Source organism: Adiantum capillus-veneris, chromosome 11, assembly GCF_014529385.1.
Source record: "Adiantum capillus-veneris isolate H3 chromosome 11, ASM1452938v2, whole genome shotgun sequence".
Taxonomy (NCBI): domain Eukaryota; kingdom Viridiplantae; phylum Streptophyta; class Polypodiopsida; order Polypodiales; family Pteridaceae; genus Adiantum; species Adiantum capillus-veneris.
In genome coordinates, this window is record NC_140941.1 from 55,225,231 (window position 1) to 55,233,595 (window position 8,365).

An 8,365-nucleotide genomic window follows, 5' to 3' on the forward strand; every position below is an offset into this window, starting at 1 on the left:
AAAGTGGAGAATTTGTGTAGATTTTAAACCCTTAAACGCAGCCACTAAGAAGAACCCATATCCTCTTCCATTCATCGATCAGATCTTGGATTCAGTGGCAGGTTATGAGAGGTACAATGTGTGTGATGGTTTTTCAGGCTATTTTCAATTGAAGATTGCTCTTAAAGACTGCACAAAGACCACTTTTATTACGCCATGGGGCTGCTATTTCTACACAGTATTGCCATTTGGGTTGTCAAATGGACCTTCCTTTTATCAAGAGAGAGAAAATTGGGTGTTGGAACCATTCATTGGTAGTTGTGTTAAAGCTTTTATGGATGACTTCTGTGTTTATAGCAGTAGGGCTGAACACCAAAAGAAGCTGTAGATGGTATTGGCTCGATATGATGAATGTGGAGGACAACTAAATCCAAAGAAATGTCATCTAGCACAGCCAAGGGTGAAGTTATTGGGCCACATGGTGTCAGAAAATGGCATTGAGGCTGATCTAGACAAGGTTAAGTCTATTATTCTTCTTCCATCACCTACGAGTACGAAGCAATTGGCAACCTTTATACATAAAGTGAAGTACATGGCAAGGTTTATTCCATTGTCTTCTCAGATTCTTTATCCATTACAACAAGTGGCAAAGCATGATCCATTGCAATGGGATGACAAGTGTGAAGAAGTGTTTCAAGAGGTGAAAGAGGTGTTAGGGGGGTTGTCAGCCATGCAGGCTCCTGATTGGGAGAAAGTTTTTTATGTAAATCTCTCAGTAGGGGATGATGCCATTGGAGCCATGCTATTGCAAAAGGGGAAGGGAAGCCATTATATGAGGCCAGTGTATTGTGCAAGCCGAGTGAAGTTGGTAGCGGAGAGAAAGTTCTCAGAAGTAGAGCTAGTGATGGCTAGTGTAATATTTGCTTGTCGACGATTTCATCATTACTTGCTACCACGAACTTTTGTTTTCTTGACGAGTTATGCCTTTTTGCCACAGTTAATTAATGGCACTAACATGTCAAATGTGGTCAAGAAATGGGTAATAGAGCTGCAAGAGTTTGAGTTCTCTTTCCTAGTGGAAGACAGTACAAGGGCTACCATAGCTGATTTGTTGACCTACAAGGAGAATCCCCTTATTGTTAAGGAAGAGGTGGTGAGAAAGGTAGTTGAAGAAGTGCCACAGATCATCAATGCACATGTGTTGTTCTTTGATGGTTCATACAGAAAGAGCCATGATGCAGCTTCAGGGGGTATAGCAATTTATGATCCAGAGGGGAAGCTAGTATGCAAGAGAGGGTTCAAGTTGGATGCGCATAGTAACAATGAGGTTGAATCTGCTACGTTGGAAGCTGGATTACACATATGTTTGAAGCATGGGGTTAGAAGGTTGAGCATAAAAGGTGATGCCTTGTTAGTGGTGAAGCAAGTGCTGGGTGTGTGGAAGAGCAAGAATGGCTCATTGAAGGAAATGTGTTTCAGAATTAAAGGCCTGTTAAAAAAGTTTGAAGCATGGAGCATCAGACACATTGAACGTGCTCTAAATGGGGAGGCACATGAAGCGGCTCAAGGCATGATTGGGGAGCTATTTGTGTTGAGGACCAACTTACCTCTTTACCATGGTCAGGAAAGTTTGGCTCAAGAAGAGGAGTTTTTGCTAACAGGAATCATTCCAAAGGAGATTCAGAAGTCTAAGAAGTATGATTTTGTGCGTAGAGCATATAGGTACAAATTGATTGGTGATGTCTTATACATGAAAGGGGCTGATCTCGTGTTGAGACGTGTACCTTGGTGGGAGGAGCTTTATAGAGTGTTGGAAGAGAATCATGAAGGCGCATGTGGTGGACATTTTGCTCTAAAGATAACCTTGCATAAGATCTTGCAAGAGGGGTATGTATGGCCTAGTTTGCACAAGGATGTTCACCATTGGTGTAGGTCTTGCAATAGGTGTCAAGTATTTGGGAAGAGAGTGTTGAAGCCAGAGCTACGAAAAACCATTATGGCGTTTGATGTGTTTGAAAAGTGGGGGATTGATGCAATAGGCCCATTACCTATCACAAGCAGGGGCAAAAACTATATTTTGACGGTAATGGACTATCTATCTAGATGGGGAGAGGCTATAGCAGTAAAACAGATCACTGCAAAGGATGTGGCAAAATTTGTGTATGATGAAATATGTTGCAAGTTTGGGGTGCCACTGGAGCTACTTTCAGATAAGGGGCCTGGCTTTAGAGCTCAACTGCTATATTTTTTATGTGCAAAGATGAAGATTAGGCACCAGCATACCACTCCTTATTACCCACAGTGTAATGGCTTAAATGAAAGATTCAATGGTGAGTTGGTACAGATTCTTTCGAAAGTGACAGAGCACCAAGGAAAGAATTGGGATTTGGAATTTCCTAGTGCATTATGGGCTTACCGTACTTCTGTGAAGATAGGTACAGGGTTTACTCCATTTCATTTGGTGTATGGAAAGGAAGCACTATTGCTTGTGGAGGTAGAGTTTCCTGCGGTCAAGATGTTAGAGAAGTTTCTTGGGCTGCCTAGTGATGCATTCAAAGAGAGGCTCTTGCAGTTACAAGAGGTTCAGTTGGATAGGATGAGCGCATTGGAGCATTATGGGCAGATGCAGGATAAGACTTTGGCAAAGATAAATGAAAAGGTCAAAAGTAAGGGTATCAAGAAACATGACTTGGTTTTGCGTTACAACAGTAAGCTGGACAACACCTTCCAAAAGAAGTTTCAGATTAAGTGGGAAGGCCCTTTCAAGGTAGTGGAGGGTTTTCCAAATGGTACATATCAGTTGGCTAACCTGGATGGGATTCTACATAAGTCAAGGGTAAATAGATTGCGTCTTAAATTGTATCATGCCAGGTTGATGATGGTCGAGCAGGATGAGCTGTCTGTGGATCAAGCAGTGTTGGTGAAGGATGAGGAGACTTGTGACGCTGCGAGTCTCATATCGCTTTTTGCTGCTGCTGATCATGAATGATCTAGCAGGCTAGGGGATGGGCAAAGTATGTCAGGAGCTTTTTGGAGCAAGGGATTGCACATATGTACATATACATGCATGGTGCATCAAATAAAGAATTGCCCATTTTTCAGAGCCAGGTGGTTACGTGGGGCCCACATGTGTACAGGTAGGACAGGGTGTACATAGTGTATCGATTTTCACTATTACCAGTACCACTGTGTTTTTTCTATAATAAAGAGGAGTTGTTATCACGTAAAACTTCTCGAGGAAGCTATCCACGGGCCGACGACATGAGGTAAGCAAGTGCGTCAGATGGCATCTAGTGGCGCAGGAGGCCGAACGGGGTCAATACTTGCACGTGGATGAGTACGGACACAACGTGGGTGTTTTCTTGTGATAATTAGGCAGAAAGGTAATCATGAGGACCACTTTTTGGGGCCACTCCACATGGTGGCGGGATGCATTATTGAAAAGAAATGAGTGCCAGGTGTGCTGATGATGCAAAAAGGTGACAATTATGCACTACGAGGTTAGTTTTTGGCATGTTCGGGGTCCGTTTGAGGTCATCTAAAAGGACAAGGGTGCCCAACTAATAAAGATAAGTGTGGGAACTGAAAAAAAAGAGAGAAGACCAGAAAAAACGTGGAGAAGAGAGGAGGAACAACCGCAAGTGTGTTTTTGCTGTTTTTGGAGCATTTTTTGGCCCTAAACTGCTCATCCGGGGTCGGATTTGAGCACTGCGACATTGCAGGGTGGGGTTTTTGGGAGTTCCAGACGCAATGACGCTATCCATTTTGCCAAATTGATCACATAGTTTCTGCTATTTTTCTGTGTAATCTTCTCCAGTGAGTGAAGCCTCTTCTTAACTTTGTGGTTGTATCTGGTGTATTTCCTCAATACTGTGTAAACTATTTGCCCCATTGGTGTTGGGCTGAGCTTCATTGAGTCTAAACAACAACAATTTTCCTCCTTTGAGCTGAATTGAGTGTGTGTGTGTGTGTGTGAGTGTGTATGTGTGAGTGTTGAGTGGGCAAGTGGGAAATCTCTCTCTTCTCACTCCGTCTGTGTGTTTCCTGTCTCGGCCAGGCTGGTTGTGTAAGCCGAGTGGTGCCCCATAATGTGTGTGTGTATCATCCCAAGAGTGTGTGTCGGGTCATTATAGAGGTGTTGTGTGTGTTTCCATCCCGCTCACAACGGGTTCCAGCCTAAAACATTGCTAGAAATGTGTAAGGATTGTAACGGTCTAGATGATCTGTGGAAGCAAATCCGTGAGGCCAACGAAGCTAACACGGTGAGTTACCACATGAATAGGTCAAGAAAAGAGAAAAATGAGATCTTACCTCCTATTGAATAATTTGAGGCAAGATCACAAATGAACTTTGATATACATTCACAAGGGGGAGACCAGGGATCATTTAGTTCGGGGCACAGCCAACCAGACTCGTTGAAGACTCTACCCTCTTACCTAGGAGAGTATGAATCCAAGTCTGAGGTGAGAGCAATCCCATCTCAAAGACTTTCTTCTAACAGAGTGATGGATTCACAAGGGTTGATTGAGTTATTGTCCACTCCGGTGGCATGCACAATCACATTAGCCGAACTCCTAAGGTTACGACCAAACATGTGGACCACAGTAGGCAAATGCCTAGAAAAATTTGGAGTGAAAGACCCCACCTCGAAGCTTCAGGAAGGGATCAGAGAATTGGACAGGCCTCAACTAAACACTAGGCCAATACCTTTAAACAAGTTTGGAGAGTATTGCCAGGGAGAAGATGGAAACACCACGCTACCAGTAGAATTCCAAGGAGTAGTTTCCAAAGCTATTCTTGACAGTGGAGCAGGAGTCACTATCGCCACCAAAGAAATCTGGAAAAAATGGGGAAAACCAGCTTTGAGAGCTACCCAAATGAAATTACAATTAGCAGATGGGTTCATGGAGAAGCCTCTAGGACTCTTAGAAAAATTGATTGTCACCTCATGCGGAATCGAGTATGAGCATATATTTGCAATAGTCGATTTCAACAAAAAGAACAATTACGAGATCATCTTGGGAAGACCATTCATGAGACAATTAAAGATGGTCCAAAATTGGGCTTACGACCACATATACCTCAGACATGGCGAGGCAACAACCAAAATACACTTGAAAGACCATAGTTACAAGGATGTGAACTAGACACTAGTGGAAGAGTTTGATTTAGCTACATTTGCAGGGTCAGAACTCATAGCATGGTTAGGACAACAAAAAGAGCTATGGATGTGCGGAGCTTCACATTGTGGGAGCTTAAAAAGAGAGGAATGCGTCTTAGAAAGAGCGATTGAGGACAAGGATTATATTCCGGAACCTTTTCCTAAAGATGCCTTGGAACCTCTAGAATGGGAACACATACTAGCAACATTGGATGTCTGTACCATTACAGATAGTCCAACAACAAAATTTTGCGATAAGGATGGCTATGATGTGCTATCATATTACATGGTAAGCTTATACCAGGAGGAGATGAGATGGTAGAACCACAAGAACAAGAATAGTTTTATAACTCCTCTGAGCATCTGGAGGTAAATAACGATGCAGATAATGAGTGTTCAGAAAGCTCAAGCGTGGGGAGAAAATAGAGAATATTAAGTTTTATGATTTTTCTAATCAGTCCCCTAGACACCAAGAACACTATAGGAGGAAACGAGAAGAAAACAAAGTGAGAGAGAACCTGATGCCCAAGATAAAAGATAAAACTCACTATCTAATGCTTGTAAAAGCAGAGGACTGTGTAAAAAATCAAATATCAGGAAGATTCTCAAAAGTTCAAGGGGAAGGAACGCGAGAGGAAATAAGACAAGTATGGAAAGCTAAAACAGAAACAAAATCACAAAAACCTCAAAAATAAAAAACAGAAACAACAAAAGACCCAGAGTGGACCAAATTGGAGCATAAACAGAAATAGCAAGAACTAAAACGGTCTTTACAAGAGGTATGGACTACTGAGGAAGATAGTGATGGTAAAGGGGAGTCAGAAAAGGGAAACATGAATGTACCATCACACTATCGGAAATTCACCATCCACGACAGAAAAATCATAATGACACCACCAGTCAGGGAAAGAACAAACCAAGAATCTTATGATGGGCCGGAAAATGCAAAAAAGATAGACCTCGCTGAACCAGGTAAAAAGTCTCAGCCGGTCTATATAGCAACCGATTTAGAGCCTGAAGAAGAAGAACGGCTAACACAACTTCTCAAGAAGTATAAAGATGTGTTCGCATGGTCCTACAAAGACCTCCAAGGAGTTGATCCATCGATATGCCAACATACAATTCCTTTGAAATCAGATGCCAAACCTAGCAAACAGCGTCCTTATACATATAATGACACATTTGCTAAACGAATCAAAGAGGAGATTGACAAGATGATGGATGCTGAATTCATCTATGAAATCGAACATACAGATTGGGTGTCACCCATTGTGGTAGTCCCCAAAAAGAACGGAAAACTGCGAGTGTGTGTAAACCTCAAAAAGGTAAATGCAGCCACCATAAGGGATAATTATCCCTTGGCGATCACAGAACATGTACTTGAGAGGGTGGCCGAGAAACGGGCTTATTTCTTTCTAGATGGGTTTTCAGGATACAACCAACTGGCAATTGCAATAGAGGATCAACACAAAACAGCGTTTGTCACATAATGGAAAATATATGCGTATAGAGTTATGCCTTTTGGCTTAACTAATGCCACAGCTACCTTTCAAAGGTTAATGACGCATACGTTCAAAGAATACCTGAGAATATTCTTAGAAATATACATGGACGATCTTTGTGTACACTCTCTTCTACGAGAGGAACATATTGACCATTTGCAAAAGGTATTTGAAAAATGCAGAACATATCGAATCTGCCTTAACCCGAAAAAGTGTATTTTCATGGTTAGGCAAGGCCGCATCTTAGGACACATTGTCTCAAGAAATGACATAACCACAGACCTAGACAAAATCAAGGTCATAGTAGACCTGCCCAGGCCTACTAATATGAAACAAGTGCAATCCTTCTTGGCACACTGTGGATATTATCGAAGATTCATATATATGTATGCAGTCATTGCATAACCTCTGTATCGTTTGTTAGTCAATTTCGAATGGATCGAGGAGTGTGAAACTTCATTCCAAAAGCTGAAGGAAAACCTTGTATCAGCACCTGTACTTAAAGCACTGGATTGGGAAAAGATATTCCATGTTCACATTGATGCATCTGCATATGCAATCAAGAGTATTCTGGCTCAACCTGGAGATAGAACAATGGATTTTCTAGTTTGTTACGCAAGTCGACAGTTAAATAGTGCTGAAAAGAACTACACAACCACTGAAAGAGAGGGGTTAGGAATGATTTATGCTGTAAAGAAATTTTGGTATTATTTGCTCGCAAACAAATTTGTGTTCTTCACAGATCATCAAGCTCTTTTGTATCTTGTTAATAAACCATGCAATACTGGGAGGATTGTACGCTGGTTTATTATATTTCTAGAGTTTGATTTCACAGTGGTAGTCAAAAAGGGTAAAACTCATCTACGGGCGGATCATCTTTCAAGGCTACACAACGGGGAAGCTCCTAAAGGAGTAGATGATGACATACCAGATGATTATCTTTTCAATATTGAAATGATACCCAAATGGTCTCAGGAAATTGTTAGCATTCTTTCCTTTGGAGGTAGGTTTGATAACACGGAAGACAGATCCAAACAACAAACAATTTGACAAACAAAAAACTTCCAGTTGATTGCAGGACGGCCGTATCATCTAGGATCTGACCAAATTCTACGACTATGTATAAATCGGGAGGAATTCGAGTGTTATCTCGAAGAAGCCCATGTCCAAGATTGTGCATTTCATTTTCAACAGTGAAAACACACCAGAGACTGAAACTGTTAAGGGTTTAATGGCCAACTATGTATGCTAACACACATGCTTATGTTACCAATTGTACTATATGTAGTGTCAAACGACCAGTGGATCACGCGACATTGTTTAGGTAAACATTGCACCTGTATGGAGTCGATATATCATTGATTTCTTAACTACAAGGACGTTTCCTGAAAACATAACAAGAGCACGGAAAAGGGCTATAGAGCTAGAGGCTCGTGACTTTCAGTTAATTGGGAACCAACTCTATAAGTGAGGAAAGGACAATCAACTTAGAATCTGTGCAAGTGAAAGTGAATACCTACTGATTCTAGAACACGCACATGGCGGAATAAGTGGAGGCCATTTTCAGGCGATAAGACGGAAAAAATTGTCTTAACCCCAGGAATATGGTGGCCTACATTACATATGGATGCTGAAGAGTTTGTAAAGCGTTGTGACACATGTTAGCACACCAAGATGCCGATAAAGAGAGATGAGATGCCACTACGGCCAATGATGGGAGCGA